The sequence below is a fragment of the Paroedura picta genome, chromosome 5 (assembly GCF_049243985.1).
Source record: "Paroedura picta isolate Pp20150507F chromosome 5, Ppicta_v3.0, whole genome shotgun sequence".
Classification (NCBI taxonomy): domain Eukaryota; kingdom Metazoa; phylum Chordata; class Lepidosauria; order Squamata; family Gekkonidae; genus Paroedura; species Paroedura picta.
The window spans coordinates 14602458-14625532 of NC_135373.1; the positions used below are offsets into that span (position 1 = coordinate 14602458).

The 23075-nt window shown below is 49.5% G+C and overlaps 1 protein-coding gene across 7 annotated transcripts in view; it reads left to right on the forward strand.

Moving 5' to 3' along the window:
- Positions 1 to 3686: 3686 nt before the first annotated feature.
- The window catches only part of B3GNT8 (UDP-GlcNAc:betaGal beta-1,3-N-acetylglucosaminyltransferase 8), a 55811-nt gene continuing 36422 nt past the window's right edge, over positions 3687 to 23075 (forward strand). Inside the window, exons 1-3 of one of the 7 annotated variants that reach the window (XM_077336580.1) lie at positions 14675 to 14989; positions 15881 to 15979; positions 17178 to 17317. The gene's annotated coding sequence lies outside the window, so the exon portion shown is untranslated. The other 6 variants (XM_077336581.1, XM_077336578.1, XM_077336579.1 and 3 more) reach the window with 6 other exon arrangements.

A 23075-nucleotide genomic window follows, 5' to 3' on the forward strand; every position in this document is an offset into this window, starting at 1 on the left:
GGTACCTGGTATGACAAATGGGTGGGGAGGAAAAGGTTAAAAAGCAAATTCCACTTACCCCTTTATGCCAAGTAAAAACAGCCCCCTTCATCTGGCTGGCCTGCTGCAGAGGTTCTTGCTCTATCTGCCAATCTGTTGTAGGGTTGGGAGCTTTGGCGGCCAAAGTGGCCATTCCAGCCTGAAGCAGCCAGCAGCTTGACAAACGTGTCCAGAGCACAGCAACAAAGATGGTGACTGGCTTGGAGACCAAGACATATGAAGAAAGGTTGGGGAAGCTTGGTCTGTTTAGCCTGGAGAGGAGATGACTGAGAAGGGATCTGATAACCATCTTCAAGTATTTAAAAGGCTGCCATATGGAGGATGGAGCAGAATTGTTCTCTCTTGCCATGGAGGGACAAGCCAGAACGAATGGGATGAAATTAATTCAAAAGAAATTCCATCTAAATATCTGGAAGAAGTTCCTGATGGTTAGAGTGGTTTCTCAGTGGGCTTCCTCGCGAGGTGGTGGGTTCTCCATCTTTGGAAATTTTTAAACAGAGGCTGGATAGCCATCTGATGGAGAGGCTGATTCTGTGAAGGCAAAGGGGTAGCAGGTGACAGTAGATGAGTGATTGGGATGTGAGTGTCCTGCATAGTGCACGGGGTTGGACTAGATGACTCATGAGATCCCTTCCAACTCTATGATTCTATGAATTGGAATACTAGAATTGAGGGGATCAGTCTATTCAGAAGGGACAAACTCTATGATTGTATGGAACGGCTGCTTCGGCTGCTGAAGCGCCAACCCTATGTCAAGCATTGCAAGAACTCACAACAAGGTTCTTTAATAAAGAAAGCGTTTATTGAGAAGTTGCTTCATACACCTAAGCTAAAAAAGTCAAATCTGCCTGAGACCACATTTGCCTCCCCTTTTCAATAGTGTTCTCCTGCCCAAAACTTGAAAGTTCCCAGGGAAGGGGGAGAGGGGGCACCAGGTGCCATAAACCATAGTGTTACTTCTCGCACGTCCTTGGTCGTCTCCGGACAAGATAAGAGGTTATGGTTACAAAAGGCAGACCCAGCCGGCAGGTTCAAAAGACAAATAATTCACAGCTTCCTGAGATAGCAGGATGCAACAAACAGTTTCGATTTCAGGCATGCAAGCATAATATATGGGCCCTGGGTTACAAAGCGGCCCCAGGAAAGGAAAGGCAAAAGGCAAAGCAAACAAACATGGAGAAACCCATGTCAACTTATGGCAGGAACAGGCACTGATCCTGACACCCTAATTGTGCTGCCTCAGGACCAGCAGGCACTGCCAAGCTCAGCAGGATGTGGGCCTGTCAGCCACTTCGTCCCCTTGTTGACAGTTTTGGAAGCCCCAGGTGTGGCACAGGTGAGACCAGCCTGCTGGGAGCTCTGCAGTCACATTTGCTGATGAAAACAAAGCCAGCCGCCCTGCAAGTCCAGACTGGTCATGAGATGCCCCAAATCCCCCCAGGATCCGCCCGCGCACTGCGGCTGCAAAAAAGAACTTGAAACTTTAAACACAATTTTTTCACATGTAACTAAACAACTTCTTTCTCTCCTTTGGCACAGAAATGAATCTGAATAAAAGCAGAATTGCAAGGTGCTAATTCCGGCACCGGTACTCGAGAAGAAAAACGGTTTTCCCATTGAAATGTTTAGCAGTGCATTCTGGATTGTTCTGCTGTAGTAAAAACACTTCTTAACCCCTCCCCCTCTACTCCACCCATCTTGAGCAGTGGATAGGCTGTTGGATGTTGAGGACGGAGATCCAGTTTTAAATTCCCCCTCAGCCTGATTTACCTGTCAAAGTGTTTGCAAGGATAACTTACCAAACAAGGGGCTACATATGCTGCTCCTGGACAGGAGGGGGGGGGGAATGTAAGGTATGCATCTCCCTTCATATCCTCAGGATCTGGGATGGGGAGCTAGAAATGGCTGCTTTTCATTTACAGGTGTGATAAGCCATTCTATTTCCACCTAATTATGTAGAAAGGGAAAGTCTGATCTAGCGAAATCTCTTGTTCCTGGGCAGGGGTCCCCAACACGGTGCCCCAGCAGGCACTGATGCCTTTTCTGGTGCTGGTCAAACATTGTTAGGAATTGGGTGGCATCAAGTCAAGCTTTTACCCAGCGAAGTATCTGATTGGCCGTTAGAGATTTGATTGGCCATGAGGTTTTTTTTCAAAATGCTGATTGGAATTAAAGCTGCAGCTCACTCTGCCTCTTGCTGCCGCCATTCTGCAGCTGTCATTTTGTGGCAGGGCCACCACACTGCATCAGGATCTCAAAGGTGCCCCCAAATTCTGGAAGCTTTGGATCCCATGTTCTCGGCTAAATTAAGAAAAGGATATTGTTTGGCAGACAGGGTGGCTGTTGTGGGGAGAGGAAAGGGAAGGTGATGGTAGAGAAAAGCAGCATATGAGAACCAACTCTCCTCCTCCTCCTCTTGACTGAGCAGTAATATCAGGGCTCTCAGCCTCACCTACCTCACAGGGTTGTGGGGAGAGGAAAGGGAAGGCGACTGTAAGCCGCTTTGAGACGCCTTCTGGTAGAGAAAGGTGGCCTATAAGAGCCAACTCTAGGATTGTGCGTTCAGCTTGGTTCAGCCACCTCAGCAATCACTGAAACTCGAAGCAGCACAGAGGAGGCCACTGGTGCAGAGAGGAGGGGCGGTGGCAGTGTGCCAGCTGGCAGCCACCGCTGCTTCTCCTCTTCATGCTGCAGTGCTGGCTGCCTCTGCCTGCAGTGATCACTGAGGAGACTGAACTGAGCCGAAGTGCACACCCCTAAACTCTTCTTCTTCTCCTCCTCCTCCCCCTCCCACCCTGGTGACTCCACAGGCCGGCCATGCATGGTTTTTCTCTGTCATGCCGCCAAATCCCCCAGCTTCACAAATGGGCAAGGCAACCAACCTCCAAGTGGTGCCTGGAGTTCTCCTGGAATCGCCACTTCTCTCTAGACCCCAGAGCTTAGTTCCGTTGGAGTAATTGGCAGGTCTAGAGGGGTGGACTCTGGACACTCCTCCCCCAAATCTTAAGAAATTTCCCAAGCCCAGGTTGGCGGCCCAAAAAAGCCATTGGCTTTGAGGTGGATTTCCTGCCCTGGATGGGGATTTTGTAATCCCACGAACCGCAGAAACCGTCTTCGGTGCTGACTGTAAAGATCAAACCGTAGCTCAGCTCTGGGGTGTGCATTCTGTAGAACAAGCCCTAATGGCCTCTCCCTCCGTGCAGAGCCATTAGAGTGCTTAGCATTTCAGCCTCTCCCCCCCCCCCCCCTCCATTCCAGCCTTTGACTGCATTTCCTGCTCTCTGGGGCCCACTGGTTTCTTGAGCGGAGCCATAAAGGGACTGTATGCCTCCACAATTTCAGGATGGTAAGGGATTGAGGGAGGCAACAACCGAAGGAGAGGAAAGAGCGTATATGTATTCTTATTTGTTTCCTAACGTGTCCCTGGCTCGCCCTCCTCTGCCTGCCCTGGAACTTTATTTATATACCGCCCTGAACGTAAAAAGCTCTGCATACAGAGGCAGTCTACTGGTGAGCAATGGACCAAACATCTGGGGAAATAGCTGCTCCAGCACCCTTCCTTGTCAAGTGTGTTGACAACTAGCTGGGAGCTGTCAGTTTTTGAGAACCAGCAAGATGGGCTTTGTATTCCAGGGCTAATGTTAAAGTGCAAAGTTAGGGTGACTGTTTTGGCCCCTTGGGCAGTGAATGGCTTGGACCCTGGGGAGAGCTCACAGCTCAGTGATACACAGAGTGTTCACATTGTGTGCTGAAGGCTGTGGGTCCCAGGAGAGAAGTGGGAAGAGAAAGGTCCTTTGCAGCTGGGGATCCTGGAGAACTGCCACCAGTGGCTTAGGTGGACCAATGCTTTGACTTGGTATAAGGCAGTTTAATTGTTCCGTGCTGATTGCCCACCAGGAAAGCTCAATAGTAACCTCCATGTCTAGGGGAAGGCTCCCTCTAAGTACAAATATGATGCGGGAAAGATGCCTCATTCGTAGGTTACGTGGATCTTCCCAGACACTGGGCATTTCTGGAATGACATCAAGAGGAATGGGCCTTGGTCTGATCCAGCAGGAATTTAAGACAGTACTTCTGGTTCCTTTGGGGCATTTGCTGACTGAGCCCAATGTCATGCTCTCAGCCTCAGGGTAGAGAGGCCGAGGCCTTCCCTGCTGGGTCAGGTCAGGGAGAGGGCCCATCTAGTCCAGCCGACCCCCTCCCAGTTCCCCTGGAGGTCCAGCCACAGGGCAGAGAGACCGAGGACTTCCCCAGATGTTACCAGCTGATTCTTGGATTCAGACATTCCCCTCAGGCCCCATGTCTGGTAACTGTTGACCTCCATGAATCCACCTAACCCCCTTTTTGAGCTCTTTATCCCAGTGGCCATCACAACATCCTCTGGCAGCAAATTCTGCCTTTAACTCACTTTGGGCAAGAGTCCAGGTCCCATGGATCAGGACCCCATCTTTCCTTGCTTTTCCTGCTTCTTCTCTCCACCCAGGGCTGCGGCAGCCCACTATAGCACGTGCCAGGCACCGAGGATGTTCTCGCACCGTTTTATTTTTAACGGCTAATTTCCCCCCAGTCGAGACTCCCTTTTATCGCTTCGCAGTGATTCTCATAATAGATGTGACTCAGGCATGGAACACAACACATTCTTCCCTCCCTCCCACATACAAATACACACACACACACACTCACAACACACGCACGCTGCCTTTGCCCTGCCCTGTTATTTCTCTCTCTGCTGGCAGTGTTGGCAAGTCTGGAGTTGTTCGGTTTGACTGGGCTCCAGGTTGGCGTGGCTTCCCAGTCCAGCCCAAGAGAGCTTTTGCAGAAGGTAGGTTTTGGGGTGTGTTCACTGGGAGAGGTGAGGCAAGGAAATTGTGTCAGATGGGGAGGTGTGCTGGGGGGAGCACATCACTAAAAATGGGAGCTCTCTGCACTGGCCTTCAGGCCATGCCTGGGGCTGTGAAAAGTGCCATCAAGCCATAGCCAACTGACAGCAGTCTGGGAACAGTTTTTAAGGCTGGAGGCAAATAAGAATTGCAGAGTTGAGAAGGGCCATCAAGGCTGTCTGGTCTAGCCCCCTGCTTAATGTAGGATTGACCTCAAGCATCCCTGGCACATGTCTGTCCAGCTGCTGCTTGAAGACTGCTGGTGGGGGGGGGGCTCCACCTCCTTAGGCAGCCCATTCCACTGCTGAACGATTCGGACTGTGATGGATTTTCCCCCTAACCTCTAGCTGGTCCTCTCCCCTGTTGCCGCCTCTGAGCAACAGCTTTTCAAATACTTCAAGAGAACAATCCTGACCCTCTCCACCAAACCCCCCTTCTCTGGCTTGGACGTTCCTAAGCAGGGGCGTAAACTTTGGTGGGCTAAGCGCTCAACCCCTCCCCTGGACTACCAGTCCCAACTCATATTGACAGACAGGGGCTGCCCTGCTGCTGTATCAACAGGCAAAAGCAGCAAAAAACCCCACTCTGCAGGAAATACAACCCTCCATGTTTGCCAGAGGAAGCCAGGAGAAGGCATCTGTTTTGGGATGGTTGGTTTGACTGTGGAGAGAGAAGAAACTTCCCCCCATCTAGAAGGAGCACATCAGCAGTGGCTGTGACAAAATGTGCATACTGCAATTTACAATATGTGTGTCCTTGTTCAAGTCTCGTGGATCTCAGACCTCTGCCGTTCAGTCTTTGTGGCTGGCTCTATGCAGCGGAATGGTCTCCGCGCTGTCACATGAACTCCGCTCCTCAAAGACAGAGGTCCTTGGGATAGGCGGGAAAGGGTCAGGCCGGGAAGAGCACCTCCCAAACCTGAACAGTGTGCAACTTAAAACTGCACAGTTGGCCAGGAACTTAGGCATGATCTGTGATGCTTCCTTAACCGTTGAAGCATCCTTACTGGAGGGAGTGGGAAGGAGGGGCCCTGCCTATTTAAACCTTTGCCACCCTCACTGCCAGGGTGCATGGTAGGGAAGCATGGCCAGCTGACAGCACTTCCTGGTACCTCGAAGCCTGAAAAAATATTTTAGCATTACCCCCACGGACCAAAGGGTAAAAAAGATGACCAAAACAAAATCTCCCTGCAGATAGAAAACTAGCAATAGGTTGGGCTCAGTCCTTTCTCCTTGTGGGGCTAGATGCTTTATTTTGCAAGGAGGCTGTTTTTAAAAAACAAACCAACAAAAAGTTCAGGGATCAAAGGTGACTCTTCTGGACCCTTGCAAGTAGTCCTGTGAATCATCTCTCAGCTTGCTCCCTGCCTAGACGAGGGCTGGTTCTGCATTTAGTTTGTTTTTTCTGTTGTCAATCCTGCTGAATTCAGATTGATTTAAACCCGGGTCTTCCTTCTTCCTATCCCCCCCCCAAATCGAAACAAAGTGTTCTGCACTTGATTGGGGAAGCTGGGAGGGGGGGGAGAGTGGTGGTCGTGAAGGTGCTTGTTTTTTTTTTTTCCTGAATGAGTGGGGGGGAGGGTCAGGTGAAGTCCGGCTATTAAGGAATGTTTATTAGCCAGAGCAAGCTCGGGGAGGAGCCAAGTGCTACTTGTTTCTTTTCATAAAACGGCAGGAGGTGGGGGGAGCCAATAGCAGCCTCACGAGGCAAATCTCTGCTGAGAGATGTGGGCTTCTGGAGTGCAGTCGCTTTAAAACAGGGCAAAAATAAGTCTTTGGCGGGAAGTCTTTGAACTGATGCCCAGCCAATCAGGGACAGACTGCTTCTCAATGTCATTGTTGCAGGAAGTTGATCCAGCAAAACACTGAACATCTACATGATAATGGGGGCTTTTAAAGGTGGTTTTTCAAATATATCGACTTATATCCAGTCCTGGATATTGTGGGGATCAATCATGGATGTTGCAGAGGGAAATGTTAAAGTGCCCCAAATCAAAATGAAAATTGAATACAGTGCAGAGGGAAGGGGTTATTCGGGCTGGGAGAGGATAAAAATCAAAGCGCAGACTCAAACCAGATCTTTCTTAGAGGGTTTCCTGAAGGGAAACGGTCCCTTTGGGAAGGATTGGGAGCATCATGCATGGGTCACACCCACCATTGCACAAGCATTCAGAGAATTAGTTCCCACATTATCCTCTTACATCATGGGTGTAGTAATTACTAATAAGGCTTCCCAAATTGCCACACATCTGAGCATGAAGTGTCACCTGTTCAGTTCCCTCAGAAACTGCCTGAGGCTCCGGTAGACAAAACTTCCTTCGCCCAGATTCTTTTCACTGAAATCTTTGACCTGGTTTACACACTTTCTCCTCGACTTCATCTTTTCTATTTTCCCACCTCTCACCCAGTTTGTCCCATGTGTCATTTGCAAACAGTTTAATAAAATATTTCCTGCTGGATTACCTGGCTGGGATGGGTGAAAGATGAATCCTCTTTTCAGCCTAGGGCTGAGAACGTTCCCCAAAATTCAGCACACCAAGGAAGTGCTACCAACTCATTTTGACACCAGCTGGAAACTGAAAAACCCAACTTAAAAATAAAACAGCCTGTGTCTTTGAGCAAACAGGAAACAAAACTCCCTAAAAATACAAGTGTTGCTTTTTTGGGGATTGTTTTTTTTAAAGGCACAGGAGAATTTTGTTCTTGTTTTCTTAAGACCTGAGTCAGGACAATAAACATTTGGTCTTAACCTAACTCTGAAGATCAGAGTCCAGTAGCACCTTCAAGACCAACAAAGATTTATTCAGGGCATGAAGAGTGTTTGCACTCGAAAGCTCACGCCCTGAATAAATCTTTGTTGGTCTTAAAGGTGCTACTGGACTCTGATTTTATTGTGCTACTTCAGACCAACACGGCTACCCACTTGAATCTAACTCTGAAGATGCTAGGGTGTTACTGAGCTCAGCTAACTGGGGATCCTGGTTATCTTTCCTTCGAATAATGCAGTATTTCCCAACTTTTTTACCATTGAGAAACTCGAACAACATTCTTCTGGTTTTGAGAAACCCTAGAAGTGGTGCGATCCTGCAGAATATGGTTGGGAGAAGCAGAATTGAGTACATGCCCACCTGGGGCCCCTCCTCTTCCCAACCCCTCCAGGCCTATCATTGGCCACTTTGGGGGGGGGGGCAGGTCAACATGACCATATATGGTCATATCACCCAATTAATGTTTTTAAAATATATTTTAAAATGTATTTTAAAATGAATTAACTGCCACCCATTTGGGAAACCCTTTCAGGGCCATCAAGAAACCCTGGGATTTAATGGCTGAGAAAGCCTGACATAATGCAATCCACCTCTCCCCGCCACCCAGGAGTTACTTATGACAGATCCCCATGAATGGCCCAAAGCAGTCTTTGAACTCTTGCAAGATGCATGCCCCCTGACAAGTTAAACTGATTTGCCCTGGTGGTTCTGACTTTGTGGTGTTCTTACTTCACCCTCCAGTGGTAACTATTAAGACATATTTTCCCTCTCTCTGGCAACTCGCACAGAACAGGACAATAGGAGAATGACCATGCCAAAAACACAAGCTGGTTTCTCAGGAAAAAAAGTTCTCCCCTTGAGGGTCTGAACTACATGGGCACTTGGGCTGATCCAGCTGTATTGTTTTAAACAAACTTTGCCTTTGATCAGCACATGCTTACAAATAGTTACTCAACTAGTCACCTTTGGAAATTTGCACTGTAATCCAGGCGACCAGTTCTACAAATGTCAGGTCCATTCCGCACAACTTTAATGTAGCTTGCAAATTGTAAACGCTACTAATTTGCAGTTCCGCAAGATGTCGGACACAATCTGCAACACTCCTGAAACAGTCCCGCGAAAAGAGATTCGGTGTAGCACTTAAAGGGAAATCGGGAAAAGTGGATTCACCCTCCGAAAAGCGCTACACTCTTGAAAACAATCTGCAACACTAGCGAAAAAGATCTTTGTGTTCCCATTGTTGCGGTTCCAACCAAGTCCCTCCCCCTGGCTCTCTCCTCCGAACTTCTGGCCATTTTTTTTTTTCTCAGAGCAAGCAGAAAGCAATGAACCAGCGAGGCTTCATTCACCCAGCGAGGCTTCTCCGGCTACAGTCCCTCCACAGAAGTGCTTTAAAGCTCCCCTAAGTTCCCAAGCACAACACAGCCCCGTTTGCTTTATTTTCCCTTTATTTTCGGCAGAAAATCGCTCCCATGCAGGGGGGGGATTTTTTTTTCACTCGGGGGAGCGTCGTAACGATGACTTACTAGCTCACACGCCAGCTAGATGGGTTTCTACATGAGGAGGAATCAAGGCATATTAGTTGCAACATGTTTTTCTTTTTTTAAAAAAAACCCTGTTCTTAAAGGGAAAGGGGCTTTTCGGGAGCATGATAACAACCACCCATTGGCTGTTCGTTTGATTGACGGCCAGGGGCGGGATCAAGCACAGAAAAAATCGCTTCCTTTCTAGCGATTTTTGCGAGACCGGAAACCTGTGGGGAACAAATGAAACGCTACTGGATTCCACTACAAAGGCAGGTATGCATAACGCCGAGATTGCACTTTTAAAAATAGCGTTTCCGCTTTGTGGAACCAATTGGCAACATTGGTCCTTGTACAGAAGCACCCTCAGTTTACGACCAGTTTAAAGCTTCTAAGGCAGGCTTTTTCAACCAGGGTTACATGAAACCCTGAAGTTAATTCATTTTTTATTGATTTTTAAAATTAGTTAAACATTTCTTCGGTAATATGATCACATAGAAGAAGGCTTCTGTGGGTTCCAGGTTCCAGGGACAACAAAAGTAATGAACAAGGACCTACCACATCTGTCACTAGAAGGCAAAATCACAAAACTTATTTTGGCCATATCATGTGATCCAGCTCAATGGAGAAAGCAATTATGCTCGGATTAGTCAGTGGAAAAAGGAAACCAGGCCAACAAAAAACACAGTGGCTAGAGATGATCAAAATGGACACTGGCCAGAGCATTTTAGAACTAAAAGAAGCGGTGCAAGATCAAAAATCATGGTGACAGTTGAGCCATAGGATCTCCAAGAGCCAGGGGATTTCCGCACCCATTAAAAATAGTGAAATGCTTGCCTTTTGTTGTCATTATTTTGGCCCCTCCATATAATGCTGCCAACATGCAGCGTCTGGGCAGTAAACAGTTGGCTACATCTTCCATTTTAAAGCACTAGTTGGTGAATCACCAAAAGTGGATTCCCCAACCTATGTAGTGCTATCTAATAGAGAGCAACCAGCAGCCAACCAGCCAAAGAAAGGTATAGAGGCAAAGGCTATCTCCACCTGTAATGTTCTGCCCTCACACCTGCCTCCCTCTCCCTTATCCCGAAGATATTTTTTTTTAAGCAAACTGCCTGGAGCAACAAATAGGCATACAAGTATGCAAGCAAAGCCAAAAATGATTTTCCCCTAAAGTTGTAACACAAAGCATGCCTCTCTGAAGTCCCCCCCCCACACACAAATCAGGAACATTTTCTGTTTAATCTTAAGTTTCAAGACTTGTGATTCCATAATGAGTGGCATTAAAAAAGCACTATGCATCTGTTATTAGATGCATAGGCATTTATATGGAGAAGAATTGAATTTTTAAAAAATTAGCAGGCATTGCAGGCCCTTTAAAACATTGAGAAAGGGGACTGGTTGCCTGGCTTGATTGAGAGTTGCGTGTAAAGTACGTTGCTCTCTTCCTCCATTTCAAGCAGTGCTTGTGGAGGGTGAGAAGCACAGAAAGTCGGCAGGAGGGGCCAGGAGGCGCAATTATATTTAGCATTACGCCATTTGGCTGGTGTAACACTATTTATACAGTTGTGCAAAAATGCCCTCAGACCAACTGAATGGCTGACATCATCATGACTATATATGGTCATGTAGATCCACTCCTTCCTCTCAAAATGGCCAATGATGGGCCTGGAGGGGGTGGGGTGGGGAGGGGCCCCAGGTGGGCGTGTCCACAGCTATGCTTCCCAACCTCATCCTGCACAATTGTGCTGCTTCTGGGTTTTTTCGAAGCCTGACGAATGTTTCAGGGGTTTCCTACCAGTAAAAATGTTGAGAAAGGTTGTTCTAAGGCTATACCATACCAAAATGATTAATTTCTGTGCGAGAATCACAAGAAGTTGATTGGCTATAGCTCCTGCCGGAAATGTGGGTAAAGGGCGGATCAAACATGCTTGGCCTGGTTTCAAAGCAGAGGTTGGGGTCACCTCTAGCTGTTCTGTCATGAGGCCCTCAATCCTAACCAGTTTGGTGTAGTGGTTAGGAGTGCGGACTTCTAATCTGGCATGCCAGGTTCGATTCTGCGCTTCCCCACATGCAACCAGCTGGGTGACCTTGGGCTCGCCAGGGCACTGATAAAACTGTTCTGACTGGGCAGTATCAGCGCTCTCTCAGCCTCACCCACCCCACAGGGTGTCTGTTGTGGGGAGAGGAATGGGAAGGAGACTGTAAGCTGCTTTGAGCCTCCTTTGGGTAGGGAAAATCGGCATATAAGAACCAACTCTTCTTCTTCTTCTAACCTGGGTATAGTCTGCATGGGGCTTTTTACCCACTCCCAGTTTGAATAAATCCCTCCCGTCTACACTGAATTCAATTTCCATTTTGATTTTGGGTGCTTTAAATATTCCCTCTGCAACATGCATGATTGATCTAGAGTGACCCTGTGTTTCCCCCGCGATATCCAGAAGTGGATATAACCCTTGATATTTGAAAAAATCATCATTGGTAAGTGTGCAGATTTCTGCTTTTTGCCTGAGCTTTTTGTGAATTAGTTTCCTTTTGCGAATTAGTTTCCTTGCGAATTAGTTTCCTTTCCTGTACCTCATAGCAAAGTAGTCTTCCCTGATTTGCTAGGGCGTCAGTTCAAAGACTTCCTGGTTCCCAACTGCCCAGAGCTGTAGGGAAGGGTGGTATAAAAAGCTAAATAAATAAATAAAGCTTGTCTTAATGTGACTGCACTCCAGAAGCCCTAACTTCTCTCAGCAGAGATATATCTCTTGGATATATTAGCCCTCCTCAGCTGTCTCCAGTCCTCTCCCCCATGTTCAAGAAAAGAAAGAGACTCCTGCTGTGCTTGGCTCCCTCCCCCCCCCCCCCCCAGTTCTGAGCTTCCCCAATCGAGTGCAAAACACTTTCTGTTTCAATGGGGGGGGGGTAATAGAGGATCACCCAAATTCAAATTAGGGTTGGGCGCTTCGGCGCCCAAAGCGGCCTGTCTCTTCCGGCGCAGTGAGCGCTGTTCCGCGGGGGGGGGGTACGGGCGTGAGCCGAAGCACCCAACCCTAATTCAAATTGATCTGAATTCTGCAGGTTATACAATGGAAAAAACAAAGTAAGTGCAAAATCAGCCCTGGTGATAGTTCAGCCTCTTTTTTAACTGCTTGGCAAGCTTTGCTCCCCCCCCCCTCCCCATGGACTATTGTTAGGAAGTGTTTGCTTTTCTGGCGCACTGATCCATCCCTGCCAGGCAGAAGACAAACCTGCTCTCTCCCCAACTCTGATACAGGTTTAGGGGGCACTGGGAATGCAGGGTTGCCAGATCCATGTGGGAAAAGTCCTGGAGATTTGGGGATGGATTCTGGGGAAGCTGGGGGAGTCACTCAGTGGAATACCATGCCAAAGAGCCCACCTGTCAATGCAGCCATTGTTTTAGGAATGCCAACTTCCAGGTGGGACCTGGGGATCCCCTGGCATTGTAGCTCATCTCCAGGTGACAAAGATCAGTTCCCCTGAAGACAAGGGCTGCCTTGAAAGGTGTATAATTGCCTTCTACTCCACTGAGGTTCTGCCCCACCCCAAATCCTGCCCACCCCTGCCTCTACCCCTGAAGTCCCCAGGTATTTCCCAACCCAGAACTGGCCATCCTAGAATTGAGCTCTGTCATCTGGAGATGAACTGTAATTCCAGGGGATCCCTACTGGGAATGAAATAGTTGTCTCTGAGGCTAGAAAGAATGACATGTTTTTGAGCATGTGCAGAATGCTTTTTTAAAAATTGGGGTGTGATCATTCCATGAAGGCTTTCGCTGGAGCCATGGAGTTTCCTGATGAGCTTGGAGAAATGCTTGCTAGCAGTCTAGGCTGGCACAACCTATCAGGGGCATGCTGCAGCCTGACAGGTTTAGCAAGGCCACTGTTTTTGCAGTTGCAAGGGGCAAAAAAGGTCCAGGCTTGGCTAACCCCTGGGAGGTGGTTAAACATTGGTTTGGCAAGCCTCAGGCCATGTAAGCCATCCTGGTGATGCAGTCTCCTGGTGACCAGCAGGAAGGGGAAAGGGCAGGAACAGGTCTGTCAGGTTTTCCGTCAAAGGAAGAGGTGCAGAGACCAGTGGGGAGACGTGGCAACACAAGGAAAACTCAACTCTGCCATGCCAGGTGATTGACTGCAAACTCTCCACATTGCCTACCTCACAGGGTAGTTGTTGGGAGGATAAAATGGCAGGGGAATGGGGAGAAAAGTAAGTAAATAATAACCCAGAAAATTACTGTTATTGCCTCTTATGATGTAGAGGTGGCCGAACTTTGGCTCTCCAGAGGTCCATGGACTATAATTCCCATGATCCTGGGATCCAGTTTGGCCAGCCTAGGGTTTCCAACCTCCAAATGGTGGCTGGTGATCTTCCAAGATGACAATTGATCTGTAGGAGGCAGAGATCACCACCCTGCGAGAAAATGGCTACTGTGGAAGGTGATATTATACCCCACTGAAGTCCTGCCCTCCTAAGGCTCTCCAGATCTGCAGGAACTTCCCAAACTAGAGTTGGCAACCCTGTACGTCAGTGAGAAATTTGGTTGGTGGGGGCAGCGGTGATCCTAGCCTGTCAGTTTTTACTCTGGACTTGCTTTGCAAAATACTCTGGGAGGGCCTTGTGGTTCCCTCTCTTCCCTTTTATTCCCTCAACAACAACCTTGTGAGGCAGGCGAGGCCTCCCAGCGAGCTTCATGGGAGAGCTGGGATTTGAATCTGGCTCTTCCAGATCCTACCCCAATGCTTTAAACACTGCACACCAGGGGTATTTTTCAAACCTCGTGTTTTTCTCCTGTCCCCAGCACTTACATCTTTAGTTGGTGCATGAGCTGCACATTCTAAAATTCATGCCAGGCAGCATTATACACAGCCCATCCACTGTGCCAGGAGAAAGAATGGGTGCCGATGCCTCCCTCAGCAGGGCATGGGTAAGGGCAAGGTGGTATGGATCTTGAAGAGAGGAAGCCCGTTTATTTATACCCCGCTTTTCACTACCTGAAGAAGTCCCAAAGTGGTCGACAATCGTCTTTCCCTTCCTCTCACCACAACAGACACCCTGTGAGGTAGGTGGGGCTGAGAGAACTCTGGGGGAACTGCTCTGTAAGAATAGTTCTAAGAGAACTGTGACTGGCCCACGCTCACCCAGCCAGCTGCATCTGGAGGAGGATGGGGAATCAACCCAGTTCTCCAGAGTACAGTCTGCCACTCTAACCACCATACCATGCTGGTTGTCTTGGAGCGGCCAGCTCCAGGTTAGGAAATTCCTGGCAATATGGAGACAGAGCCTGGGGAGGACAGGGGCCTCACCCCCCCCCCCCCCGCCAAAGAAGCCATCCTCCCCAGGGGAACCAATCTCTGTCTCTGTTCCCTTTCACAGCAGGAAGGTCTCACGGCCACATTGTGCAAAGCAATCAGTGGGAACTTGGGCAGAAGAAGAGGAGCTGTGATTCCAGGAGATCCTCAGGTCCCCCCCCCCCCCGGAGGTTGGCATCTTTACCGGATCCTCCGGCCCCCGTGGACTTTGGCCTTGCCCGCTTGAGAGTGTCCATTTGTCAGGCGGAGACCCACCGAGGCGCTCCCCGAGGCACAGGCTTTTCCCAGCCGCCAGGGCAGGCCTCTGGGAGGCGGCTGCAGACAGCCCTTCACCCGCCGCCCTGGCCGCATGCAGATTTGACAGGAGATGGAATAGGAAGACGCTTTGAAGACAGGCCACTCCCTTGGCCAAGCGCCTCTCCTGCTGCCCGTCTGCTTTCTCCCTTCCTCGCTAAAGGGGAGAAGGTGTGTGTGGGGGGGGGGGGGTGGATCCAAGTTTAATTTTAGGCCCTGCCAGAAGCGGTGGGCGGCTTTCGTCACTCATTTTGGGGTGGCGGGATGGGTGTCTCTGGAGTGCGTTCACAGTAAGACACCCACACCGCCTGGAGCCACAGGAGGGAGAGAGCGGGGAACTGAGGGAAGCGGAGGAAAGGGAGGCAGGGAAGAGACATCCTCCGAGGAAGGTAAGACCGGGACTGCTGTGCATGTTTCCCACAGGGATGAGCCCCCATTATAAAAGTTAAAATGTGCCGGACGAGTCAAGGGCGCATGGTGGTTGGATTATTTGACAGACCTGACTGGAAGGTGCGGCTGTTGCTGAGACGGCATTTGGCTTCAAAGAAGCGGAAGAAAAAGAACGGAGCAGGGAAGGTCCGGCCGCCCGTTCCTTGAATGGCTGTGGCTTGTGAATAAGGAACGGAAGGAGCGCGTGAAAAGCCCGTCCTTGCTCTGGGGCAAGTGGGCTCCTTTGTCAGTGGGACGCATGGAGTCCGTCGGCAGCCAGGAAAGCCCGGGCCGGGCGCAATGACTTTGGAGTGGGTCTCAGCAATTCTTCTGCCTCTCCCATAGCATGACGGTTGAAGTGCTTCATGGCCGGGGGCAGTGGAGAAGTTCCCACAGGTTGTTTTGTGCTGTGGGCATGGGGGGAGGGCGTGCTGAGGGAACCCCCCAAAAGTTGTGAAATCTCTTCCTGTTGTGAAAGGGGTCTGGACCCACACGGTTCAGGTTCAGAAGCGGCTGGCATGCGGGCTGGAACTCAGGACCTTTCATTTCATCCTCCACACACATGGAAGAGAGTTCCACTTATTATTACATTTATTTATTTATTTATACTTTTCTTTTGCGTTTTTTCTGCAGACTCTGTGTAACGCTGTGAGGGGTCAGCTGGTGCTACGAATACCTGGGTGTCTCCCTGTCCTGAAAGCTAAGGGCTGCCTCCAGGTCTCCATTTGCCTTGTAGGTGTGCAGATTCCTTGTTGTCTTCCTGCCATGATTAGTGGCTGGGGGCTGATGCTTTTCAGTGTGCCCCCATGGCCTGCAGGCCAGGTTCGGAGGTGTGGAATTCCCGCAGGGCCTCCGCACAGGTCCTATCACACCCCATGTTGGGTGGCCAGCTTCGGAGCCAGGAAGAATTTTATAAATTTTATGAATCCGGGTTGCATTCTTCCTGGCTCCAAGACTGGCCCACCCAACGTGGGGCATGATAGGACCTGTGCCAAGGCCCCTCCTATTTTGAACCCCTCCTGGAAGGAACGGTCAGCGATGGATGTTCAGGGCGAAGAAAATAATCTTGGCAGCTCTTGGGAAATGGTGGCACCTTGGGGAGGGGCTGGCTGTGGCTTTGCCGAAGAGCAGCTGCTTTGCTCCCAGGAGGTTCCAGGTTCAATCACCAGCTTCTCTGGTGAAAGGTTTCTCTCTGAGACAGAGGAGAGGAGACCAGGCTGGATAGTTCAGTGGGCCCATGCACTGTCTGGGAGCTTCTTATGGAGGAATGAGACTGTGGCTTCTGGTCTAGGAAGGGTGTAGTCTGCACCGCACCCCGTCAAACAGATGGCTGACAGGCACTTCCAGGCAAAGATGGTGAGACTGTCCTCGAAAGACCACTTTTGTGTGCTGCTGTTGTCATATTTTATTATTTATATCCTATTTTTCACCCCAGTGGTTCACCCTTTTGTCTGTTTTACCCTCACAACAGCCCTGCCAGGTAGGCCCAGACGGTGTGACTAGCCCAGGGTCACCCAGCAAATGTCTGTGGCATGAGTCCCAGCACTCCCAAAACAGCACTTGTAATCACTCCACTGACGGGGGGGGGGGGGGATCTCCATTTGAATTCTCGCCAGCTAAGTGTCACAGACTTGGCTCCTTCACTCAGTTGTTTGATTTATGCCCCTCTTTCTTCCCAGTGGGAATCCAAAGCGGCTTAATGCCATTCTCCTTTCCTCCATTTTTATCCTCACCACAACCCTGAAATCTAGGCTGGGTTGAGCTTGTGCAACTTCAACAGCAGACTGGGCATTCAAACCTGGGTCCCCCAGAGGCTTGTCTGACCCTGCAGCCCCAGGGCTGACCTTACTATTCCAACGAGGCAGAGAACGGAGCTTGTTACATGTCCCTTTTATCAACTCAATGCGGGAATGTTCTTATTGGTTTCTAGGGGCCAGCTGTCATTTGAATTCCAGATCCCCATTGAAGACATCTGCTATGAAGACAGTGGAGTTGAGGATGAGCCGCTAGAACATCCCCCCCACCCCCCGCTGCTTCCACCTCTTCTTTGTATGCTCCATGGTGTTGAAGGTACAATAGAGTGGCTTTATTGTGGTGTGAACTAATGCTGCCAACCTCCAGGTGGTGGCTGGAGAGCTCCTGGTGACAAAGATCAATTCCCCATGAATAAGATAGATGCTTTGGAGGGTGGACTCCAGGGCCCTGTACCCCACTGAGGTCCCTGTCCTCCCCAGGCTCCACCCCCACATCCCCCGGAATTTCCAACCTGGATCTGGCAACCCTAATGTGAGCACTTAGAGCAATGTGCATGTCTTAACTGACAGAGCGAGAGGTGGGGATTGCCCTGTGGAATTCCACTTCCTGTTGATTTGCTTGTTGATGGATTCTCTGCCAGCCGTGCCAGGAAAAGAAACCAAATGCTAGTTTGGTGTGGCACAGAACAGATCTTTCATTGGGCACTGAGGCGTTTTGCGCATGCTCGATTTGGTTGTTTGGACCTCTGGGAGGGCGGATTCCCCCCCCACACACACACACACACAGGATTATAATGGGAAGTACTTGTCATCGTTTGCAGGCTAAAAGGGTCTCCTTCCAGAGATTACAAGTAGGGATGAAAGCTTCGGTGCGGTTTGGCCACCTCAGGGATCACGGAAGCCCCTGCCCTCTGCTCCTTGGCACTCGCCACCTCGGGTTTCGGTGATTGCCGAGGCAGTCAAACCATGCCGAAGGGATTCTTTCTGCAGCTGCCATTGTTTTGTGGGTGGAAGGTGTGGAACTCACTGCTGAACTCACTACTTTGTATTTCCATACCTGTATTATTCTTTATGCCAATAAAGGCTTTTTGTATCTGTCTATCACTGCTGCAGGGAGTGGCGGTGGCTACAAACCTAGAGAGCTTCAAGAGGGAAACATCTGGAGCAGAGGGCCCTCAGACGTTGAGAGGGAACCCTCTCTCTGGGTTAGGGATGCTCTGACTTCTTGTTGCTTGGGGGGGGGGTGACTGTGGGAGGGTTTCTGGAGTTCTGGCTCCACTGATAGACCTCTTGATGCCCCTTGAATTTTGGACTGGAAAGGCCATTGTGGTTAAGTTGGCTTCTATTCTGGTGAGCAGGATTTGATTCCCTGCTCCTCCACAAGCAGCCAGCTGGGTGACCTTGGGCTAGTCACAGTCCTGTTAGAGTTGTTCTCACAGAAGGGTTTTTCTCAGAGCTCTCTCTGTAGTGGGGAGAGGAAGGGAAGGCGATTGTCAGCTGCTTTGAGACTCCTTCAGGCAGTGAATAGCGGGGTATAAAAACCAGCTCTCCTTCTTCTTACTAGGGGCCAAGCCCATTGCATTCAAGAATACAACAGGTGCTAGATTAGGGGGTGGGCTGGAAGATCTCTGTTGGTGGCCTCCCCCCTTCCCCCAGGACCTGGAAAGGGAACTCATCAGCAGGGGCAGCTCTCAAGAGGCAGGGATCTTTAGCCTCTAAACCTCAGAGGGAAGGGGAAGGAGGAGGGAGTGATCAGGGGTGGGAGATGGAAGGCAATTTGCTGACCACTGGACAGACAGGCAAACCGGTTGAAGGAGGAGGCACTCAGGGGCAGGAAATCTGCTCTGAGTAGGTGTTAAGTGCTGAGTGGCACTTAAGCCATGAGACACGCTCCTCCTCCAAGGCCTTGCCAGAAATATTAAGTGGAACAGTGGCTCTTAGCTCCAAGGCCTAGCTGGAGCACTCTCTCAGGGGACAGTGATGCTCTGTCGTCTTAGTGCTTGGGGGGCACTGCCAGGTAGTTGTCAGCCCAGGGCTGGCAGCCCTTGTCCTATCTGACCCGGATGGACTTGGCTGCCCTAATCTCCTCAGATCTTGAGAGGCTGAACAGAGAACTTGGATGTGAGGCCGACATGGAAGTAAAAGGCAAGCCACCTCTGATTCTGTTTTGTTTGAAGCCTTAGGGCAGGGGTCCCTTTGGAATTCTGACCCAGCATGGGTCAGAAAATGGCGGCAGAAGGAGGTGGGGCCAGCCACAAAATGCTCACCACCTTCAGCCACACAACCTCGCGGTTGCCAAAGCAACACTTTAAAAAAATCTACGCAGTCAATACAATCGCCAGTAGCCAGTCAGAAACTACTTTCTAGAAACTTTGGGTGGGCTTTGGGAGCCATGTTGGGGGACTCCTGCCTTAGGAAATTGACTAAAGTGGCTGTGATTTGATGGCATTTTCCACAACCACAGAGGTGTGGGTATCTCCTTTCCCCCATTTTAGATCTGGGCACAGGAGAGACAGTGCAGCTCTTTCCCAGCATTATTAGATGGACAAGAAAGAGCAGACAGGCCCTCACTCCAACATCAGCTCCAGGTTGGGCTGTGGAGGGCATGTTTCTGGGAAAGGCCTCAGCAGGGTACAATGCCATAGAATTACAATACAATATACAGAATACAATGCCCTCTGAAGCAGCCACCCCCCCCCCCCACTAGGGAAACTGATCTCTCTTTGGGAGATCTCCAACGCCGTCCAAAGACTAGCAGCCTCCCCTGGGACGAAGGCACAGCTGTAGGACTCTTTCCCATATGCCAAATAATGCACTTTTGCAGTCTCTTGCACATCTGTGCAGAGGGAGGCTGAAGCAAAACCCTCCACTTGTTTTATCCTCCTGCTACTGGGAGCGCTGCTGCTGCCGCCCTGGCAGAATTCCAGTGCTCTCCTCTCTGCCAGTCATCAAAGATCTGCAAGCCAGAAGCTCCCCCCCACACACACACACATGCCACCTGATCAGGACATGTGGTGGGTGCTCTTCTATCCCTCACCCAAGTCCTATGTTGCCTTGCCAAGGGAGTAGTGACTTTTGTTCTGCAGAAAAAGCTGGAATCTGACAAACAAAACCCTTCCTGAGTAGTGACCGGAGAGGATCCAGTAGATGAATAGGGGGTGACCATACTGCAGTTAAACGATGGCCAGCCAGAATGCTGCATAGAAAGTCACTTGCGGGACCGTTGGGGTCCCAAATTCAAACCAAGAGCATGCGCTTCATTTCCTTGGATGCTGAGAAAGCAGGCCATCCTGCAGGAGCTGGGAAAGCGTGCGGAGGTGTGTCATGGAATACATACAGGGAATTTTTCCCTCTCCAGGGATGAGAGTTCCCTCGCCATCAGAGCAGAGATCCCCAAACCTTTAAAGCCAGTGGGCACCTTTGAAATGCTGGCACAGGGCGGCAGCTGCAGCCACAGCGTGGCTACTGTGGAAAATGCAGCCTAATGCAATGGATTTGGGAGCAAGAGAAGAAAGCTGCGAGTTTCCTGCATAGTGCAGGGAGTTGGACTAGATAGCCCTGGAGATCGCTTCCAACTCTATGACTCTGAGGGTTGGAGTCCAGTGGCACCTTTAAGGCCAACCAAGTTTAATTGGACACGCAGTAATGGGTTTAAACTACAAGTACAACGATATAGGCTAGATATCAGGGGAAAAAATTTCACAGTCAGAGTAGTTCAGCAGTGGAATAGGCTGCCTAAGGAGGTGGTAAGCTCCCCCTCACTGGCAGTCTTCAAGCAAAGGTTGGATACACACTTTTCTTGGATGCTTTAGGATGCTTTGGGCTGATCCTGCGTTGAGCAGGGGGTTGGACTAGATGGCCTGTGTGGCCCCTTCCAAATCTATGATTCTAATATTCTAATTCTGGGGATAAGCTTTTGATTGCACAGCCACTTCTTCAGAGTAAGGCCACGCACAACTCCAGAAGTAACTCTCCAGCATTTCCAGCAGAAATTTTTTAAGAACCGTGCCAAGGTTAGGGTTTCAGGTTCCCTGCCCCAGCCATGAGTGGTGGGGATAGAGTTCCCAGATCCAGGTCAGGAAACTCCAGAAGGTTTGGGGATGGGGAGGACAGGAACCTCAGGAGGCTACAGTGACCCAGAGTCTCACCTCCAAAGCAGCCATTTCCTCCAGGGAAACTGATCTCTGTGCCCTGGAGATAAACAGTAATTCCAGGGGATCCCCTAGGGATGTGCGCTTTGGCTCGGTTCGGCTGCCTTGGCAATCACCAAAGTCCGAGGTGGCTCTGGCCTCCTAAGCACTGCCTTGGGCTTCGGTGATTGCCAAGGTGGCTGAACCGAGCCGAAGTGCACATCACTAGCTGGTGTCCCTAGCTGTGGTGTCAGCTACTGCTGAAGCAGCTGTTTAAAAAAAAGATCTGTACAGCCAATCAAAAGCCCTGTTTGTGGCATGATGTCTGCCAGGAAAGTGGGGGGGGGGTGCGTCTGCCACTAGATGGGCAAGGGTGAAAATAAAAGGGGTCCAAGCTGATATGGAATATAGGTAATGAAATCACCCTGTGCGGTGACCGTCTGCTAATGCCTGCTGCCATGAGAAAGGAAAAGCTGTTAGGAGCGAGTCAGAAGAGGTTGTACAGGTCTGGAAATGAAAGGAGGTGTCTAAGCAGGATGTGCGAGTTCAAGCCTTCAAGCCTTTAAAGCTGCTTTCTCCCTGCCACATTTTCTCAGTGGGGAGCTGAGCAGGTCTGCAGCCTCCCGTCCAGGTCTGGGACCACCTTAGAGGGATAAGCCGGTGAGAATCAAAGCTCCTTGTAGCTGATGGAGCATTTTTGACTCTTGAACGTGTGTCTCCCCAAAATCTTGTCGGTCTTTAAGGTGCTACTGGATTTGAATCTAGCTGTCATAAACGATTTTGTCCAGTATTCAAGTGTGCAAATAAAATGCTAAATGTCTTCAGAAGGAATGGAGAGGAAATAGGTGGGAACAAGTTATTTTATATCAGAAAAGCCCGAAGTGGGCTTTGCATTACAATATGAGCTTTGAACCTAATAAGAACATCAGAGAAGCCATGTTGGCTCAGGCCAGTAGCCCATCTGGTTTCACACAGTGGTCAAAACTCAAGGTCATCAGGAGGTCCACCAGAAGCCCTCTCACTGTGGCCCTACCACAGCACCAAAAAGACCAAGCATCACTCCACAAATGGACTGCTATCACTAATTATTTATGACAACTTTAAATCTAGTTGGCAGCAACTTCCAGAAAATAAAATTATGAGCTTGGTTTTTCTATCCAATCTGTACTTGAGCTGGGCAAAGATCAAGCAAGGCAAATCGTTAAACAAAGGTTTAATGACCTAGATTGCCAGTTAGATCTGTCTAGGTCTCTGCAGTTTATGGCAGCCCAAATAGTATTCAAAAGCCAGCAACATATCTGTCCTTTATGGAAATTAACAGTCATAGGAGAGCATTTACCCTCGTGAGGTGCCCTGTCCTACCATCTGCAATGTTAGAGGGGCAATACAAAATGATTCCAAAGGCTGGGGGAATAGGTGCATGTGTGTCGAGGGCGCATTAGAGACCCTTGGACATGCTTTCATGTGGTACGCTGCAATAAGATCATTGCTCCCCTTTTGCTTCGGTCTCCTGGAGCGTCAGAGGTTGCAAGTTACGTCAAAAATATGTTAGCACTGGAAACTCATCATACATTTTGATAATTTAATTTTCTTTTTAAATTATTCCTATTTAATATTATTTTAAATTCCCCATTTCAATGACTACTTACTGGTTTACAATATTTTGTATTTTTACAGTGTTGTTCAGGGTTTTAGAGTGTTTTTGTACCTGGCTTGGAGGCATATATTAATACATCTGAAAATCTGAATCAGAGCACCTCTGCCCAGGACATAAGAGCATAAGAGAAGCCATGTTGGATCAGGCCAGTGACTTATCCAATCTAGCACTCAGTGTCACACAATGCCCAAATCCCACAATGCCCATCAGGAGGTCCACCAATGGGGTCAGAACTCCAGAAGCCCTTCCACTTTTGCCCCCTCCCCACAAGCACCAAGAAGACAGAG